The sequence below is a fragment of the Saccostrea echinata genome, unplaced genomic scaffold (genome assembly GCF_033153115.1).
Source record: "Saccostrea echinata isolate AGI-Se365-2 ecotype Australia unplaced genomic scaffold, CSIRO_AGI_Sech_v1 ptg000036l, whole genome shotgun sequence".
NCBI classification, from domain to species: domain Eukaryota; kingdom Metazoa; phylum Mollusca; class Bivalvia; order Ostreida; family Ostreidae; genus Saccostrea; species Saccostrea echinata.
In genome coordinates this window covers 227,619-249,610 of record NW_026889785.1, presented here as the reverse complement: position 1 = coordinate 249,610, position 21,992 = coordinate 227,619, and the positions used below count along the sequence as shown (strand labels likewise).

The window sequence follows — 21,992 nt, the reverse complement described above, 5'->3', positions numbered from 1 at the left end:
ATTTCTTCACTCAATGTATATCAAAGACAACGCTATCGTGCAATAGAAGACTTCCATTTATTCATGCATACGGTAATTTTTAAGACATCGCAAAAAGCCGTAAGCCGGACAAAAAAAATAATAAAGGAACAATTGATTACAGATCTTATTGCAGTGCAGTTAAGAATTTGATTAGTGAAAATCAACATTAAATCAATGAATATATAAAAATTCTTATTTTCATTTTTTATGAAAATGCATCTCGCCTTAGGACACGTGCCTACGGCGATGTAATTAAGAAATTTAAATTTACCAAAATTGACATTCATTAACGTGTGAACTTTTCCATTTCTGAAACATCTGTTCATATGTATATCATATGTTAGACTTCGTAGTGTTTGTTTAAACTTTTCAACATGTCCATTTCTTCACAGATAAGTGACACTGCGAGGTAAAAGTATTTAACAAAGAATATAATTTCTTTTAAATGTAAAATACCATGTTATTCTGTATTGTAATTTGATCGAAATAGTTAATTATCTGCCAAGAAATATTATGTAAGCACGGCAAAATATCAGGTCTGTCGAGGCCTTTGCTTATTATGCAGTTGTAAAGTCTGTTAAACGCCCAATGTATTTTTTGTAAAATACATGTAACAGAGCCTCAAAAATATAGCTTAGCACTTTAAATACTACATTATGTTAGTAATGAATTAATGATTTCTGCTTAAAAGCAAAAAAAAAAAAAAAAAAAAAAAAAGAGTAAGAGAGAGAGAAAAATGTTTATTGTATTCCTTAAAATATAAAGTACTTAGCTGTAATCTGCAAAGGAGTCTCGCATGCAAATTGCAGGTAAAAGAATATACATGTGTAACAGGAAAGAAGAAAATGTATGACTGGACCGGGAATCGAACCTGGGACCCCTGCATCACAATGCAGGTGCTCTACCGACTGAGCCACCCCAGGTCGATATCCACGGCCCAAACCATTACATTCCTCTCTCTTTAAATTGTCTTCGTCCTCGAAAACACGACCCAAGTTCTTATTGCCCGTGGCAGGACTTTCACCTGCAAGTCCAGGGGTGGTCAACGGCACCAAATCTGTAACAGGAAAGGAGAAAATGTTTGGCTGGACCGGGAATCGAACCCGGGAGCCCTGCATCATAGTCAGGTGCTCTACCGACTGAGCTACCCAGGCCGATATCAACCGCCTAAACCATTACACATTTATATTGTCAAATAGTTCTAATATCATTTGTAGAACTATGTTCTATTTTTTTGTAAATCAAAAACAATGATCCGTACATGTATGTATATTCAAACGCTGGACTTATGCCCTACAAATCCACATCAAAACATTTAAAGTATGATATTAAGCACATTTGATTTCAACATCTTGAACATCGGGTATAAATCACACTAATTTTTCAAGGTGAACTTACTAGCGACAATGAAAAAATATATCAAACTAATAGTTTTTTTAAAACCAGTTTGGACAAATTCGTGCACAAATAAAGTAACTGGTTAAATAGCTCTCAGACTCTTATTTTCTGAACTGTAATTATCGTGATAGAACAGACTGGATTTCGATACTGATCATTTTATAATTTTTTGTAATAGAATTGATCAAAATAAACCAAAAATAAATCCATCGATATTAAGGAATAAAATTCGAGTGGAAATGCAAAGTTACTATTAAGATTCTTAAGTAAGAGATAAAAAGTTGGAAACATTGTTGTAGATATGTAAGTAAGCTTAGGGCTAGAAATCGTATGGAAATGAGATTGGGACGAAGTCCATAAATATTATAATCATTGGTACATTGATTACCTGATTGGAAAAAGGTGATATATGCTGGAGTTCATTCAAAGCCTAGGTGGCAAGGTAATGATAAGACATTTATTAATGTACTTTTGTATCCGGGAGTATGAATATCAATAGACTTTTTTGAAATATAAAAATATATAATCTCGTTAGTTGTCTGACTCAATAGAATGTCATTAAGTATGAAAATATTTGCTTATGCTTAAATCATGTACACTTAAAGCTTTTCTAAAGAACAAAAACATTCATAAACAAGGGCTCCGCAAAGCGGAGCATCCCCTCGCAAAGAGCATATCTATAAATCAAGGCAGCATTCGACATCGATTCCGATGCAAATTACGTCACTTCCGTTTTGCACAAGAGAATCTAACACACAAACAAACTAACACACACACACACGCGTTACTATATCCCCTCCTTTGCGAGGGGATAATAATTAAATGTATCATTAGAAAAACACACGCACCGCTGAGAGATGAATCATTTTTCATTATTCACAGACTGTGGAATCCCGGTTGTAGAGGGCGCTGACATGGGTAGTGTGGATAGATGGGATGCTATAGGAATCCGCAGACAGATGCATCTGAAGTGTTACAAAATTATTTACAAGCAAAAAGGATCAGGGCTCCTTGGATGTCCTTCGAATGGTCAATGGATAATAGATCTGACTTGTGGTATAAAATTATTTTACGTAAAAATGACTCTGTCCTATATTGACGAGTTCTAAGGTCAAGAGGGGTTGTTAGTCTATCAGCAATCATTTTTTTTATCTTACTGTTAACAAAAAGAAGATGAGTGTTTTCTTATTAACAGAAATTTTTAATCAAATGACAGAATGCACACATGAACCCAGACACTACGTCTAGGCATTTAATTAATATGTTCAGAAATTGCACTCAGAAATATATGCCATTTTATGTATTAAAAATGTTTTCAGACTCAAAAATATCTTTTAACCGTGTATGTAAAAATGCACAAAATATAAATATGTCTCTAGTTTGCTTCTTTCCCAGAAGTCTTTCCAGAAAAGATACTAAAACTTTTGAATTAATATAAATATTGCTATCAAATCTCTCCCAGAAGTCTTTCCAGGAAAGATACTAAAACCTTTGAATTAATATAAATAACTAGACTTTGACCCGTGCGTGCACGGGTTGACATTGTTATGAATGCATCCATGTGCATATCGGACATTTACAAAATAGATACATCGACACATTCATATTGTAAGGTATTTTTTAAATAAACAATGAATGTGAATATAATTCTGTTTTGTTTTTGGTGTTTGTTTTGTTTTGTTTTTTTTAATTGTTGCGTAACGGCGTAGCGCAGAATGGGTTTGACCAACAGTTAGCTATAAATCAAGTCTTGAGTTCGAATCACGCCGGAGCTTACAAAAATTTCACCCTTCCAAACAAATTTAATAAAAGAAATTATGGATGTTCATTGAAAATATGACAACAGCAAAGAGTTGAGCACACTGCTGATACATATCCAGCAAAGTAATGAAATGAAGAAATGTGCTAAGCTGGTATTTTTACACAATCAGTTATTAAAGTAAAGGTATAAAAGTTTTTGTAACAATTTTAACACTGCAGGTCTCAACTTGTTCAAAATATGACCTCAACAATAAAAGAGTTAAGCACGGCTAATACATATACTTTATATATACACAGGTAATAGACAGGTATATAATCTGTAAAAGACTGTCTGTTTTGATAAAAATTAATGTAATATCCTTGAATTAGTACATAGAAAAAGTTATAAAAATAGAAGCTTAATTGAGAAAAAATAAAAACAAATTGGTAATTTTCAAGTACAAATGATGTTTAAAATATATAAAACAAAAGACAGTATTCTTCCGATTTATCGGTATTAAAGGCCAAAAATTCGAGTCTATAATTTTTATATAGTAGTTATTATTGTAATTTTTAGCGGAAAAAGAATGCCTACTTCACTAAGATGTGATTCTAACTGGAGTTGTAAACCCCCCCCCTTTTCAGTTCCCCTCAAAAAAGCATAAAAGAAAGGAGGGATAAAATAAATCGGGTAGTTACATTAATGTTGCTCCTACGATCATGAGCTTTTTGCCTCCGTTGAGATGGCCAGAGATATAAATAACATATAATAAATGTGTCTCCGAGATGGCGAATAATTACCCACGTGGCCACAATATCACATTTGTATGGATATAAACTCAGAAACAAACATAGGCGTCAGAAGCAAATTGAAAGTGGGGTGGCTATTTGAAAGTTGGGGGGGGGGGGCTAAACCAACGAAAAAAAGTAAGCCCCAATTTTCAATGCCTATATAATGTCTATCTTTGCAAAAAGGGGGGGCTAAGCCCCCCTTGCCCTCCCCCCCGGTTCCGACCCCTATGACAAATACGTGTAAATTTTCATTGGAAATTTGCTAATATTCTGTTCATATATATTACTGATTTCTTATTAGAAAAATTATACAATAGCAAATATATATCTACTTAGTATTTACTTTTGTCTTCTCTGATTTGAACACACTCTCCACCAACGGCTCATACATTCGTGTACGAGAGAGAAACGAACGACAACTCTGCAAGGGAGATTAATTTGAACATCGTGATTTAGCGTGAATGTAATGCGCACGCGCAAGATTGTAAAATCCAAAAAATCCAGATGATTTCCGGAGTTTTTTGAGGAATTTTCGTTGATTATTAATTAGCGAAGCTTAATTGAGAAAAAATAAAAACAAATTGGTAATCTTCAAGTACCAATGATGTTTAAAATATATCAAACAAAAGACAGTACTCTTCCGATTTATCGGTATTAAAGGCCAAAAATTCGAGTCTTTTATTTTAATATAGTAGTATAGATGCTATTAAATCTCTCCCAGAAGTCTTTCCAGGAAAGATACTAAAACGTTTGAATTAATATAAACATTGCTATCAAATCTCTCCCAGAAGCCTTTCCAGGAAAGATACCAAAATTTGAATTCATATAAACATTGCCATCAAAATTCAGTGTCAATGTTCCAAGTTTTCTGTATTATAAATGAATTTTAAATGTCAGTGTCTATGACGAATACATGTAATAAATACATGTATAAAACTTATTTAAATCTGAAATGAAAAATACTTCAAAATAACATGCAGTGGAATTTAGTTTGGGACAGTATTTCAAGAGTAAGATGTTGTGATCTATGGACGTTTTTAGCTTTTTCAAACACTGTTTATCGACAATAATTATCAATGCATAATTCACTAACTATATTGAGCTCTACATATGATGATTCTCCTTTCTCTTGTATATCTCCTAGAATTTCAAGAAGAATGGATACCCTTTAAAGACCATCTTTATTTGGTTGGCAGCAATAAATCTGATTTGAATTCTGCCAAGGTATGTCAAATATTCATATAAAAGATTAAACCTTGAATGCTGTTATCACATAGCTCACTAGTTTTGGTGAATGTATCAATGTTGTAATCAACTGTGGCAAAGTTACATACAGAAAAAGACAAACTAAAACAAGTATTATATCATACACACACTCAGGAAAAAAAAAATCTGGTCATCAATAAATTTTCTTTGTAAAATATTCAAAATTCAAGCAAGGTCAGTGTTGTAATTTAATCAAAGAGCAAAATGCGCCAATAATTTATCCTTTCGACGTCCAGGCAATTCTAGAGCCACTCAGTCGCAACGTAATCAAACGCATGTTGAATTTCGGGTTCAAATAGCAAAGGGTATATTCCTGGAGGACAACTGCAAAGTAATAAACCGAATATATAAAAAAAACCCACATTTTTATATCTCCAGCTTAAAAACGAGTAAAATTTAGTGTATTTTACTATGTATTCCATATAATTTTTGTTATACATTTACGCATTAACACGGTACGGTTTTTCTATATTCGCTAGATTTTTTTTCTAAATGGTTACGCGTAAGTACTCTACGGTGTAGATATTTGAAGTCATCAAAACGATGTTAACGTTTTTTAACGTATTATTCACATGTCAAATATTGTTTATATTACGTTTCAGTACACATATGAAGAAGTTACAAAAACAGCTAAAAGCGCAATGTTTGGTTCTTGGAAGAAAAACGATACCTTATTCCTCCATAAAATTCTCTCTTTATATACATTACGTAATACATATATGAAACATTACGTTTGAATAGATTGAATTTGTTTACCATAGCTTAGTGTGTTACATAAAATATAGAGATTTATAAAAAGATAAACATTTGATCAGTTTTAGTAGATATTTAATATGCGGTCTTTCTAAATATTTGCAAAATATAAATTATGCAAGTTTTAATTTATTTTTTAAAGAAAAACTACGTTTTTCTTTAAAAAAAAATACGCTGCTAAATACCTAGGAGCAGAGAGGAGGATTTTCAAAGAAATTATGCACTTTCACTATATAATCAAAAGAGCCCTCTCCCCCCCCCCCTCCTCACCCTGGGGCCACAAATTTCACAATTTTGAAGAGGCACCCTAGATTATCGCTAGAACTTTCTAAAATGTACAAATACCCCCGCTGGGTTTTTCAAAGAAGGCGATTGCTCATTATATTTTTTTAATGAATGAAACTAACGCGCAGCCTAATAAAACATCAATTCTAAAGATAACATTGTTTTTTATTAGATTGAAATAAATAACAATTTTTCAAGTATTTCTCTCTTGCAAAGTATGGATGCATTATTTATCCATTTTTTCTACAGTGACTATAGGTCAACTAAGATCATGACAAAGACTCAGGTCATAAGCAATCTTTGTGTAAAGTGGAAACTCCAAACATCCCAATATTATTCTCCATAAGAAAGATACGGACCAAACACAAATTATGAACTTTGTCTGTCAGTGACCTTGAACCTGCCCAAATGACCTTGGGTCAAGGTCATAACACACCCTCAGGTCATAGGCAACCAAGTTTATCCATAAGAAAGATATGGACCGGACACGAATTATGATCTTTTTCTTTCAGGAATTTGAACTTCCCTAAATGACCTTGGGTCAAGGTCATGACACACTTTCAGGTCATAAGCAATTTTTGTGTAAAATGGGAACTCATCAAGTTTATCCATAAGAAAGATATGGACTGGACACGAATTATGAACTTTTTCTTACAGTGACCTTGAACTTGCCCAAATGACCTTGAGTTATGTTCAAGACACACCCTTAGGTCATGAACAATCTTTGTGTGAAGTTGTAGATTCTAATGTTCCTCCATAAGAAAGATATGGACCGGACACGTTTGCACAGACAGACGGACGGACAGACAAGGTGATTCCTAAATACCCCCAAACTTTGTTTGCGGGGGGTATGATAACCATTAACCTAGTTTATAGTTTACAGGGGGAGAGAAGACTTTTAAAGAATTTATGCCTTTTTACTATATAATCAACAGAGCCCCACCCTAACTCCAGAACCCCTGACCCCGGGGCCATGAATTTCACAATATTGGTAGAGGCCTCAATGCTCATTACAAGCATGCCAACAGTTTGACTGCTTGATGTCCAGGAGTAAAGAAAAAGATTATAAGGATAGCACTAATTTTGATGGTTTTTAGCCCCACCCCTCAGGCCCCAGGGGGGCAGTGACCATGAAATTCACAAATTTTGCCCCCCTTCACCCATAAATGCCATATGCTAAAATTGGCTGAAATTGGTTCATTGGTTTCATAGAAGAAGCTGAAAATGTTCGACGAACGACGACAGACGAAAACGGATAGTAGTAGGTCACCTGAGTGACTCAGGTGACCTAAAAACTGTAGGCAGACATTCTGCTTTGATATGAATTTTTTTCTCATATGTAACAGTAAAAATGCGTATTCGGGAATTTCATGCATTTCATGAAATTAAGAAAATGTGCGAAATTCCTACCCCGCTTAGGGAACCCATGTATTTACTTTAATCATTTAGGAAATAGTGTATTTACTGAAATTTAATACTTTTTTCACGTTTTTACTGACTGTGTTTTTGATGTGAATCTTGATTTGAAACCAAGAACCATGAATATTGATGGTAGCAGGAAAATATTGAATAGAATAACTTCGAACGCCATACATGTGTTTAAATCAATTATTGTGAATGTCATCTTGATAAATTTCTTGTAAAAGCGCTGTTTTTGAATGCATGCTTCTTTTTAAAATAATTTTTTTACTTGTACTCTAGTATTTTATTTTAAAAAACTGTAGGCAGTCATTCTGCATTGATAAGCATAAAAGTTTTCGATTCAAAATCAGTAAAAAAAAAAAAAAAAAAACTGCAAAATTTTTCAGTAAATTCATGTATTCCTTCGCCCTATCAGTCATTACATACATGTATATTTCCTAGAAGAGCCAGTAAAACATGTATATGTTTTTACTGGCCGGTTTTAGGAATGTGCTAAATTCCCGATTCCACATAATTACTTTAACATATGAGATATTTGCGTTGCTGATACAAAATGATATAATTCCTTCAGCTATATCACAAAAAGAAAGATAAGCATGTCAAGACATCAAACATTCAAGGAAATGTTATTAATTTATTTTTAAAGGGTTCGTAATTGCAGAGGAAATGCCATTTTTGTAATAATCGCTTAAGAGATAATAATAATAAAAAAAAAAACTAATAAACATTTTTACCTATTTATAAGGCACGGGGGATTGTGATTCTCTCAGTACTGGAACTAATACATATAAAAATATGTTATGCCAATTTATATATACCACAAAACCTATTTTCTACCATTCACAATACTGTGATCACTACCTTGTTTCAGTCGCACTGTATATCTCATGGAGGATATTTGGCTGAGATTGAATCAGAGGAAGAGAACAACTGGATAACAGAAACTTTTCTGGTCCCTCTGTATGGTAAGGAAAAACAATAACCCTACACCTAGAAATCAAAATAAGGTATTAACCTTGTTCTCTTTGGAATCAAAACAATCGTGGAAAGATATCATTGTTGCTAGTATTCATCAAAGAAAATTTAGTTATACAGATATACGTGACGAGTTCAACTTATCCTTATTTATGAAGCAATATACCCTCATCACCTGTATATGAATTTTGTGTCTCTCAGTTGTTTCTAGATGCAAGAACACACTTTAAGTACGAACAAGTTCAGAAACAAGACAAGCTATTGACAAGTTGATGAAACGAGAATATCAACAGTCTCGTTTAAAGTCAACATTTTGCAAATTCTATTGTCGAATGTTGACTGACGTTTTTATACAAATTGTTGGGCCATTTTTTTACACAGTAAAATTGTCTACAGATTTTTCCCTTTGCAATTATAACAAGGGACACAAGGCGGGTATAACCGGCCGACAGGAGATGCTTACTCCTCCATGGTACCTGATCCCACCTCTGATGTTTTTAGAGGTCTGTGTTTGCTTTGCTCCTGATTTGTATTGTTTTATAGGACTTTTTAGTTTGATTACTCGTTTTTTCGTTATCTACATTTTTCATTTAAACTCACATACAATATTTAAATAACACCAAAAAAAAAAACGGGCATTCAGAAGAAGTTGCATCGAATTAAAATTGGTAAGAATGTCTAATGAAACATTAAACAAACATTGTTTTCTAATCTACGTATCCTGCCCAACGTTTTTTCTCACTGGATTTTAACCTCAGTGTGTTCCTGGTACCATATGGTTTACCATACAATTAGCATAGTTTTTAGCAGTACTGCGTTTATATTCACTTGCACTTAACTACTCCTTACACATAATTGATGCAACATTACACATAATCAAGTAATACTACACTCAGATATATGCAAGTTACTTTAATGAAAAGATACTCAGCACAGTTAAGGCTACAAAAAAGGAGGCTGGGCCTAATAATATTACAGATAGGTCACAGAGAAAAACAAAACATTTAGAATGAGAAGAGTTTTACGTATGAAAGACAAAGTAAAAAAGACATGGTATTTTCCGAGATATTTATAGCTAAACATGCTCATTTGCACGTGCCTGGACGATCGATAAACGAATTAAGTGTAACCTCCGTTTAAATGTACACAAGTTTCATGACGTCACACGATGTGTTTAGAATACACGTGTTTGCGTTTAGATATGGCCGAGAGAGCTGTCAGTGTTGAAAATTACGTTGAATCAGAGATAACAATGGCACTATGACGAACTCTCGTTGGATTTATCCTCTGGTTCTTCAAGCTTCGATGAAAATATTGAAACCAACCCAAATTCAACTGCACCATTCAGTTTTGAACCGTATGCAAGTGGTTCAGATGAGGAGTCTGATGAACGTGCGGATTACGATGACAGTAACACCAGACTTCAAAATACCGAATGGTAACTCCCTAAATGAATTAATTTACTTATTTTTAGCTAGCTGTGTTTTTTCCCTTCGACAAAATAACACTGTGACTGACTGTAGATCTGGGTTTATATCCCCAGGATCGAGCAATATAAAGTAATGTAATCATGGCGTTATCTTCATTTTCTATACAGGTGCACATGTGGAAACTATAGTAATGCCTACAGCAGCTGAGTGTGTATGCTGTCAGGAAGTGGATAGAGTGCATGCCCTAGTTGAAGAATCAGAAAATGCTATAAATTGTATAACATCTCACCCTGGTTTCAATCCAGCATGTCTAAATGTATATGTTCTGCAAATTGCATATTATCAGTATAGGTAACAATACAATGAAAGTATACCAGATTCCTCAGAGTAAGTTTACCGTATTGTCTTTATTATTTAAATAAATACATGAATATAATTTAAAACGTGCAATAAATAGTACAACATATATTATTAAAAAGTCATGAAATTTCATTTTATAATGTACAGATATACAGCTTATCGACAGCTTGCACGCTAGCATGAGGGTACTTGGAGGAAAATAAGGGTTGTTCTACCCTCATGTGCAGTCACTTGTATAAGAAACACTTTTCCAAGTGAATCAGGACATGATACTGGTTTCAAACCAGGTTAATGATCTTACCTATGCATATTATTACACATGTATGAATGTATGTTGAATATACATTTGTACAATGAACTTTAAATATTTAACAACAGGCAGAAGAATCATCGTCTTCAAAATTATGTGACTGATTAAATATAGACAGTTTCTCTTCAACTGCCTTTGTCTTGTCTGGATGGTGATAGACACTACACAGATGAGGAAGTGCTGGTTGATGCTGGACGACTACGCTAGAATTCATGCTGAATTGAGAGGCCCGTTCCTCAACCGTAGACATCAGTTTCTTTACATAATCTGTACAAAGAAAAAATAATTATAATTTGAAATATTATAGAAGTAAAACAAAAAGATATATGCATTTATGACATGTTTTTTTTCTTACTTTAATTGCTTATACGGTGCATTCCACTGTTACTTCTCCAACTGTGTATTCCCCATTTTTATACCTCCCGCTTGAAAAGTGGGAGGTTATATAGTGATCGGAATGTCCGTCCGTCTGTAACGCTTTGGGGTACCCATTTTTTATCCGCTACTCCTCTTATACCACGGAATGAAATTTAATGAGACTTTCACATAATCTTTGTTACAAAGTGCCATTGTGTAACTCTTATTTTACTTTTTGATCGGACACATATTTTGGGGTTCCCATACTTTCACAGATTCTTTGTTACATATTGTCATTGTGCACCTTTTATTTTATTTTTTGATTTGACACTTATTTCGGGTCTTCCAGAGCAAAACATGGACTTTGCCATTATAAACATATGGGAGGCGGGGGGTATCATTAGTGAGCTCAGTGCTCACAGTACCTCTAGTTGTATTTTTGAAACACAATGTCAAATCTTATCTTCCCTTCTTGGGTTGTGGCCTGATCCCCCATTTTCATTAAAATGGAGAGCAGCAAGTATTAGTCTGTAAGATAGTTTAAGACCATGTATAGAAAAAATAAAAACAAAAAAGTTTTGATATGTTGATTTTCATTAGAAATAATATATACCTTGATAGCATTCCATGGTATGAAAAGCCAATCATCTTTCGTGCAAAGTGATTGACAACTGCATAGAATTCTTCAGGTGCTGCTGTGTAGGAACCAGGTGATAATTTGGGGATATCTTTCTTCATCTGGTTTGAGAAAACCAGCTCTGAAAACTTTTCAGCAGGATTTGATCCTTGTAAATGATAAAACTTAATTTCATATACTGATACAGTTGTGTTTAACAAAAACACAAAAGAAAAACAAAAAACCCTTGCTAATATGTGCTAAATTACCTGGTTCTGATGAGAGGGTGATGCAGACGGATTCGATCTTTTTTTTATTGGACACGGCACATCAACTCTGTGAACTAAATTGCATGGTTTCAATCATTTTTTGCGTCGTTCGATGCCTTCAAAAGGATCATGCGGGCAGGTGTCGTAAAGTTCATCATCATGTTCATGAATATTTTGGACATGATTAGCAACTGATTGCCATTTTTCTAATATCAACTGCCCCTTTCCATCTAGGGTTGATGCAGCAGACCAATATAAATGATTGCATATACTTCTAATCCATCCTTGAAGTTGTTCACACCCTTTTCCCTTAGATCACCTACTCCTCACAATTTCTTACGATACATGTAAGTCTACACAAAAATGAAATAAGTTCCTTTTATAAATGCCAAAAACATCAATTTAACTTTTCTACATGCCATACATCAAAGTGATGGACTGTTTCTGGCATTTCTTCTCAAATGTGTTTCACAATCTGCACATGCCTGTCAGTTATGATCACTTTAAGTTTAATCCCTCTTTCCTGAATATTATTTGTGCTCCTTATTAACTCTTCCTTTTCCATGTGATAACTTTCTACTTCATTGCTCTACAGGTGAAGGATAAATGATCTGAATTCATGAATTTGCAGAAGAATACAAGTCTCTGAGATGACCATTACAAAAGTACCTGTATCAGTTCTACATTAATTACAGGAGAAAGGTCCATGTCCAGCAGAGCATAGCTTCCAAACTTTGCAGAATGTCCGGGAGTATCGGCTCAACCATTCCCTCCAACAGTTAAAGCCACTTTCTTCCATTTTTTCCAAACAGAACAAACTGACTGGTGGAGATAATGCTTCTGGTGTTGGGAAAATGTATTTGCTGTAGTAGTCTGAATATGGAGATCTTTCATAAACCTAAGAACTTTTGATGGTAGTAAGCCTGGAAATTAAAAAAAATTATAGTTGATTTTTTAACCCCTCCCCTATTAAACCAATTAAAATTATACTAGCTGATGTGTTACCTGTAAACAGAATAGCTGCAGATAAAAGTAGATTTCTTGAAGGAATTGACCCAGTCATTGGATGACTGTTCCATACCCTTTGATGTCCACAACTGACACATATTTGCTCAACTTGAACCAAGGACCCTAAAATTTTCTTGACAGCAAATAAGGTCACAGATGAACAAGATGAACAGTAGCGGAATAACTCGAGTAGGTTGGATTCAAATACAATGAATTTTTTTTCATTCCATATTCCTGTACCTTCACTTTTACTGAAAAAACCCCAATAAAATTGAATTATGAACATCTATGTAAGAAAAAGTAAGAAACTCTAATTTTGGTAAAATTCTATCTACCTATTTTCTTCAGAAAATGTGCCTGACAGTGAGTCATCTGACAAGTTAGGCTCATAATCTGAGTCTTTGTTAGGTTCATCTTTGTAACTGGGAGCTGTATAGTTAACATCATCATTAAGATATGATTTTTGTTTCAATTTACGTTTTTTCGCTTTCTTGAAAACTCGAACTCTTCGAAATCCCTCTTACATTGAGTCCAAGCAGTAATAATCTTGGGTCTCTGTCTGATGTCATCTTGAAAGTATGCAAAATGTTGCATATAACACATGAAGTATTTTAGTTTACTCTTTTCTTTCAATTGTGGCTTGACTTTAGAGTATTTTGATCTTCTCAATACTGGTTTCTTGTCAACCTGCATCTCAACTGCCTGGGTCTTACTCTGAAAAAGTGATAATAAACGCCAATATCTAATTTAAGACATTATATTACATTTCTAAAATATTCTGAATTGCATTCAATCTACCTGTTTAGGTTCATCCAGGTTGTTACTTGAGTATGTTCCAGCCTCGACTGATTCAGTATTTTTAAGCTGGCACTGCTTTTGGTCTGGATAACCTTTAAAATTATAAAAGAATTCAAATTTTTATTGCTCACCCCCCCCCCCCAACTTTTAGACAAAAATAATTATAGTTAAAGATTTTAAAAGAAGCTGACTTAAGTACAAAACTTAAGTAAATCAATGCTTTTCCCCACAAAAATAAACAATGAGAAACAATACAACTTACTCTGGTATATTCACGTTTTCTAAAAGCACCTCCCATTTTTTGGTGTTGCGAGGGACGCTCTGAAGCGTTCTGATGAGAGGGTGATGCAGACCGATTCGATCTTTTTTTTTTATTGGACACGGCACATCAACTGTGTGAACTGTGGGTACTACATCTGGTAACAAACTTTTCTTCTTCACTTCAAAACCTACAGATTCTTTGATCGAATATTCCTGAGGATAGTACTTCAAAGGTAAATTATTTTCTCAACGCACGGAGTACTTGGTCGGGTTAATGAAGTATTTTCTTTAAGTTTTCACAAAAGTAATCAACAGTCGCCGAATTTCAATGCGATTTTCTTTCGGAAACTCGTGGAGAGACACATTGTCACGATGGGTTAACGTACAACCCGCCGCTACACAAAACTTTCAAGATATTCTCTTAGAGATTTTGTTAAACACATGCATGGATACACGTGTGACGTCATATCCGGTTTTCTGTTCTTTTTTCTGGAGATCGCACAAGTGTAAATCGCTATTTTTAGCCTTATCTCTGTAGTGCTTTGGAATTTGGGGAAACCACATATACCGCTGTCATCGTTATTTAATATCTATTTTTATCTATTTTACTGACTTGAAAGTTAAAACCTCTAAGGCCTTTCTTTAACAATAACATCACACAAATCTAAAGATTTTTTAATATAACAAAAAATGAAATGATTTTCCCTTTTAAACTGTATGAGAGAATTAAACTAAAATAGATCTTGAAATAACATACTTTTTTGTTGTGAGTTAAGTTCCACATAGCAAAGTACAAACAAGTCATTGATCGCAGTGCACGATATTGCTAATTTTTAAACATTTTTGATGTGTGTTATTCCACGCATATTAATTGTATTGCTTATATGCTAACAAATATGGAACATATTGATTATGTTCATCCTTTTAACCTGCAATTTTGAAGTAGATAATGTGAACGAAATTAAAATAAGTTATATTTATGACTCTTACTATTTAAATTTTATACCTACAATTGTTAATATTGTTTTTTTTATTATAAACAGAAAATAAAAATGTTGACTGGACAGTATCGGTGCTTTGGATTGGTGGACGCTGCACAAGAAAGGACAGGAAATCATGTCTGTGGGAGGAGAGCAATCAAGCATTCTCTTATCATAACTGGCACGAAGGAAACCCAGATGGTGATGGCCCATGTGTATTTCTTGCCAAATCTGGCAAATGGAATGACTTTTCTTGTGATAATCATCGTTTTTACATATGTGAAAAGAATACAGTGTACTCCTGATGAATCGAAATCCCGTTGGCATCGGTTTAGATTTCGTTATAACCGATATTCGTTATATCCGATATCTGCATTTTAAAAGCTGAGAGTTGATCGGCATTTTAATTAAGACTTAATGTACATGTATCATTAAGCATGCTCCCATGTGAAATAACGTTCATATATTTCTGTGAAATACTTTCAAAACGCTAAAGTACTCTTTCTACAGCTTTGGCTGATTTCAATATTACATGACATACATGTAGATTACAATGAGTTACGTAATTCTTCGTGTCGTTTTGATTTTAGTGAGTGTCGCCGTGGTTACTAAAAATAGAAATTCTGTGAAATACTCTCAAAACACTACTCCTCTTACAGTTAGGTCTGATTTTAATATAAAGTAGATTACAATGAAAGTTATAACTGTCTTTAAAGTTGTTTTTTTTTTTTTTTTATAAATGATGTTCGCATGGTTAGGTACATCGAAATTTCTGTAAAATTATTTTACAAGGCTACTCCTCCTTCAGTTTTAATCTGATTGCAATAAATCTTGCCACAAAAACAGACTAAACCAGTCTCATTATTCTATTTATTGCTGTTGCAAAATTTCAAGTCTAAGTGTTACTTCTACTTTGTTATAAGTACAAACCAGAAAAACTTCAGTATCGTCAAAGACTTCTGGTCTTGATTTAATTGCGTAAGTGCATTGTGTTCAAAAAATTGAATTTGTGAAATGCAAAACACTGCTTTTTATAATAAATTTTTAATCAAGGTACATAATTGTACTAACTGATTCTTGACTTTCTGAGTTACCATGGTACTAAAGATAAAAAAATAACTAGATGCTGTCGTAAGACAGTAATACCCGCACGCAAGTGTTTGCCTTTAAATATATTCTTCGTCGCATGGGAGATTGGACTCTCTCAGCGGGACGTGGAGACTGTTCCCTCGGATTAGAAGGTATAAACCGAGGCGCCGTGTAACTGGCACGTAAAAGATGCCTCACTGTTCTAAGGCCTAAGTACCGAGTATAGGTTTAATTTTGCAGCTCTTCATTGGCAAGTGGTAGCGTTTCAATATGAATGAAAAAATTCTCGAAGGGTCATTAAACAAACAAACAAATTTACTCTTCGCAGTACTTGTGTAACTAGCAAAAATACAAATATATAATAAGTTGAATGTACATGATTAAGTGCTGCATTAAATGTAATTAAAATTAAATTAATAGTAAGTATAGGGCATTTAGTGGAGGGGCAGCAGGTGAGCAGAGGTTTTATCTATGTAAGTAAGTAAGTAAGTAAATATTTATTATAGTGACATGTGTATGGTTTTTCAAACAACAAATAGATACAATATAAACGTATATACATTACACCCGGCCCATTGGACCTATATGTCACTTTAATATATGTACAATATTTCCATTTTCAATAAAGATAGCGCACATGACATCAATTTAATTCGTATTAATATTTTTGTCTTTTTGAAAAGCATAAATTTAAAAAATTTGGCAGTTTGTCTTTGATGAGTTTTCATTAAAGTGTTTAAATTTTCAACTGGATCTACATTTCTATTTAAATTAACATTGTGAAAAAAAGTTTCTCCGATATTTTCATAGATTTTACAATGAAATAAGAAATGTTTTTCCATCTTCTACCGATCCGTCTTTACATAAAACACAATAACGTTCTAGTGGCGGTTCATTTCTAAATCGGCCTGTTTCTATTCGTAGCGGAAGGATACCACATCTAAACTGAGCCATTATGGAGCGTTCTTATTTGATCATGTTCATCGTTATGTAAGGTAACATTTCGAAATTATTTTTAAAAGTCACAAATGTTCTCAATTTAGGTAACGACAATATTTCAATTTCCAAAGCTTAAAGCGACAGTGCGGCTGCAATTGTGTGCTTTTTCATTCAAATTTACCCAATATGTCATTAAGAAATAGGTATAAAGTTGACGTAAGCAGTTTGAGAAACAGAAATATTCTCTACTCAAACAAAATTAACGTAATTAGAATCTGCCGGAAAACCAAGGGTCGTACGAACTGGAGCAATCTTAGATCTGTTTATTTGTACCACGTGAATTCTAAAACGGCACGTGCCTACACTGTAGATTTTACAATTATAATGAATATTAGGTAAAAGCAATTTTCAAAAACAAATTATCATAACTTTCTGATAAAATAATCTAAAATGATAATCGTAAAGATTTTAGTCTGCATTCAGGCAAATTTAACAGAATTAAAAGTACAAATGTTGACGTTTTGTGTATTGGGGTCCGAGAAAGGAAAAACCACCAAATCATACGTTATCGCGGCAAATGTGTGACACTACTCGTGATTAAGAAGACTGGTAAAGTTTAAATAACTGCTTTATTAGTACAATCCAAAGTAAACAAAGGTAAGTAAACAAACAAAGGTTTATATCAAAGTCCAAAAGGCACTTAAAGTCTCTCTAAACAACAAGCGTTCTCCAAAGGTCTCGGAGCCAAGGATGGTAAAAGGCTCCCGGAGCCAGGATGTTGAAAGGCTGCTGATACCAAGTGCGCACCAGGTTTTATACTGGAGGGTACAGAACAAGTGTCACATATTTGGAAACAGGAATCAGATCACATCTTAATGAATATTTAGTTCATCTTAATTGTTCCTCCCACCAAAGCGTTCTTGGGTAGTTTTAATTAGCATGTTATTGTCATTTCCATATCGGAGAGGATCATGTGTGATCTATGTCCAGCCCACTAGATGCGTAGGAGATATCATATCGTTACCAGATGCTGGTCAGTAGAGTGGTCAGCGCATTCTTGGACATTGTTCGATTAATTAGAAGTACACATCAGTTTCTATTCTTGGCCCTCTCAGCGTGTAGTAGATAATTAGTACACGGTAGTAGTGTCCATTACCAATTAGTGTCTTAGAATGAAAGCGCACTTAAGTATGAACAGATCATAAACATAATCTTCATAAGAATATAAGATAAATAGTGAATATTATTTACAATAATAATTAATAAATTTAATATTTAAATTTATACTGTCATTGTGTTACAAATGTCAAACAAAATATTTTTCTGCACAGTTAAAAAAATTAGCATTTCAAATGGCAACAATGTTTATAAGTCAAAGGTGTATTTTTATGTTGAGTTTACACTATTTTTTTTCTTTGAAAGCGATGGAAAAATGAGAAATTATAAGAAGTATCAACAAACCTGTCGAATAGAACCTTCGAGAGCTCTGCCTGAGTGTCGCCGAGTTCCCATTTCTTCCTTATCCAACGATTATATTAATCCCCAAATTAAATTTTAGTCAGGAAAGTTGCTTTTTCAAGTTCTATTTTCAGTTTCTTTTTATTTTTGGTCGACTTCGTCAATGTAGCAGACCTACCGGGCTTCCCTCTCTAACCATGCTGTTTTGTTTACGAAAACTACGCATGCGTGCATAGCATGGAATGTAGAACCCCGAACACGTTGCGATGTATATATTTACGTCCCATAAATAACTATTAATTTTAATGAAATAATCCAAATTATCTAATTGTAAAAGTTGTAATTTTCTGAAAGTTTATACATTTAATTATGAGTAGTAAAAAAATTCCAAATCTTCTCGGAAAATTTTTATCTAGTCCGTTTTTTTATGAGATGCGCCGTACTGTCACTTTAAAAAAAATTACATTTGGCTTGATTTATATCACATATACGGAGGAAATCAAAATGAGTGCTCATATCTAATTCATATAGAATTTCTTTCATTTGCGAACACCATGTTCCATTATTTTGATAACTCCAGAAGAAAACTTTTTTGGTGAGTCTGTCATCGTCCATTTCAATTAATCTGTTCCATCTTCTAATCATGTTGATCCAGCGCCTGTGGTATCCAGCCAACTTCACTGTTTAATGCGATTGCGGGTGCGCATCTATGTAGTCCTAAAAAATATCGAATAGCACGATTTTGTACAACTTCTAAAGAATGATATGTTTTGAACCCCCAAACCCCGGAACAATAATCTAAAATAGGAAGGACACAAGATTGAAAAAACTTTTCGTAGGTATTAAGTCCGACATCTTTATAATAATGATTTTTTGAAATCATTGACCCCAATGCTCTCCCTCCTGCTTTACCAAGAGTTTCTGCCGCTCTATTGAAATCCATCTTCTCGTGAAAGATTATACCAAGATATCGGTATTGATTAACATACTGTAATTCTTCTTCTCCTATTTTGAACTTGTATTGACTTTGAGGAATGTGGCGTTTTCTAAAGTGCATGACATTTTATTTGGCACAATTCACATTTAATCTCCACCGTTTACACCAGTTGTTAAGAGTATCAAGACATTTTTGCATATCTGATTCATTTTCACTGAGAATGGCAATATCGTCAGCATATAATAAAAGACTTATCTTTTGATCACCAATAGAAATTCCTCTATTCAGTTGTGAAATTTCTGTTGCTAAAAGGAAAGGGAGAATAGGGTGGGTGATAAGTTGTCTACCTGACGTACACCGTTAGGACATTCAAACCAATTTGTGCGAAAGTCATTTACACATACACAAGAGAATGTTTCAGAATATAAACTGGAAATAGCATTATATATTGGACCATTGACTCCATTTAACTGAAGTTTGTACTGTAAAAGATCTCTGTTCACAAAATCAAACGCTTTGTGAAGATCAATGAATGTAACGAAGGTAGATTTACGATCTTGTATTAGATTGGCTAGGGTAAATATGTGGTTTTCACAAGATCTGTTGCGACGGAATCCGTTCTGTGTGTCGGAGAGTATTCCATTATCTTCTAGGTATTGCTGTGTTCTGTTGTTTAAGACTGAACTGTAGCATTTCGTAACGACTGATAATAAGCTGATTCCTCTGTAGTTCAAAGGTATTCTTATATCAATTGTAGCGCCTTTTGGAATCGGACGTATTAAAGCTTTCCTCCAAATAGAAGGGACTCTACCAGTTTCAAAACAGAACATAAATAACACATGCTATGAATAAAGCACCAGCTAAGCCTCACTTTGGGCATATTTCCTCGGTATGATTTTCAAAAGTAAGGAGGTGATTTCTGATTATACTCATGCATACAGTTTATTACCTGCTAGATGAGCAGGGGTATAGAAAAATATTTGAAAATTTCTGTATGAATTCAGACAGTTTTGATCCCATCCTTTGTATAATTATTATCATGTATTATACCTCTACTGATTTTTTTCTACTTAAAATAAGTTACTTTTTAACAATCAATATTTTTTTCTGTAATTTACTGAAGCAAAAAGGTTTATTCGATTGAAATCAAAGGAAATCATTTTATATCATTGTTTAATAACAAATATCATATCTCATTTAATTAAAAATCGAGATCGAATCTAGTTCTTTCTTTCTTTCTTTTTTCTTGTTAGCCAGTTAGCGAATTACAGAACTATAACTCATTCATACAAGTAAATCAAACATTGATAACCATTATATATAATTTTGTGATTATTTTTTTTTATGAAATACTGAAAGATATCTAACGGTAATCGTATTCAAAACTCACATTGTCATTATAATGTGAATTATCTTATTTTTCAAAGTTTCTCCAGTTTTAAACTTTATCAGTTTATTACTCTCAGACATGTATAAATTGATAACAGTGATGACTGTGATATGCCACCAGTAAGATTTTATGTCTACATATATAGTTAAAAAATTTGAAAAATGATGTAAAGTTGCTGATTATAAGCACATAGATGGCTGAAACTAAGAGTATTATCCTAATTCTAATTTTCCCTCATTTACTCTTGGGGATGGATGACCCCTCTTTCATGTGTTGTGAATAATTTCTCAGATATTATCTGCTTTTAAAAATTTTCATAACTTCTTCATTATGCACAGAACGTAGATTTTCTGTACGGTATTTTCTATTTTCGGGTATTTTTAAAAGTAATTTATTCTGATAAATCCCTAAAAGACAAATGGTTTAATGTAATGTGTGTATTTGTAGGTTAAGTATGCCGGTGAGCGCAACTGTAAGCATTCAATACTCTCTTGAACACGGGTTCCATTCAACATATGTGTTCTTACAACTTCCACATTACAGTTATACATAACTTCCATTTAATGTTCATTCGGTTTATTCCTCCCATTTCAGTCATTAAAAATCATGCCATAAAAGTAAAACGTTATTTGTTACTATATTTTAGTACTAATTGCTCAAAAATTGAAATAAGTTATTGATTTTTTGTAATAACGGATTATTATATCAAATTCATAATTTTTGTAACAAATTGATAATGTTATTACATATCTATAGATTTTTTTTATTAGATAAGTATTTTGTCATGACAAATTGATAATTTGTTAAAACAAATTCATAAGATACTGCTACGGCCCTTATACGCTTCCGTACCATTTCGACACTAGTTTTACCTAAACTCAGTTATGCACGTGATGTTTATTTGATTTCTGGGATTTATTTACTTGCTGGATTATTTCATAAACAATATTTTGTGATGTGTGAATTCATAGGATATTTAATAAGTGGATTTTTATTATGATGTCTGCAGTAAAGGTGAGTAAATATTTTAAGTTTCTTTAACTAGGGGTCATCAGATCCAGGGACCTATGTACTAACGTTAGTTTATAGGTCCCTGTCAGATCCTTTTGCATTTACTGAATCTACTAAATGATTTAGT

General features: G+C 33.4%; 1 long non-coding RNA gene and 1 other non-coding gene across 2 annotated transcripts; one reads left to right on the top strand and one right to left on the bottom strand.

Annotated features, from left to right (window-relative positions):
• Positions 1 to 1,103: 1,103 nt before the first annotated feature.
• On the bottom strand, positions 1,104 to 1,176 carry Trnah-aug (transfer RNA histidin (anticodon AUG)). Its single transcript has one exon. It is a non-coding gene; the product is annotated as a tRNA-His (tRNA).
• A 3,921-nt stretch (positions 1,177 to 5,097) lies between these two features.
• On the top strand, positions 5,098 to 15,401 carry LOC133199860 (uncharacterized). The gene is made up of 3 exons (XR_009722851.1): positions 5,098 to 5,175; positions 8,549 to 8,642; positions 15,105 to 15,401. It is a non-coding gene; the product is annotated as an uncharacterized LOC133199860 (long non-coding RNA).
• The last annotated feature ends 6,591 nt before the right edge of the window (positions 15,402 to 21,992 follow it).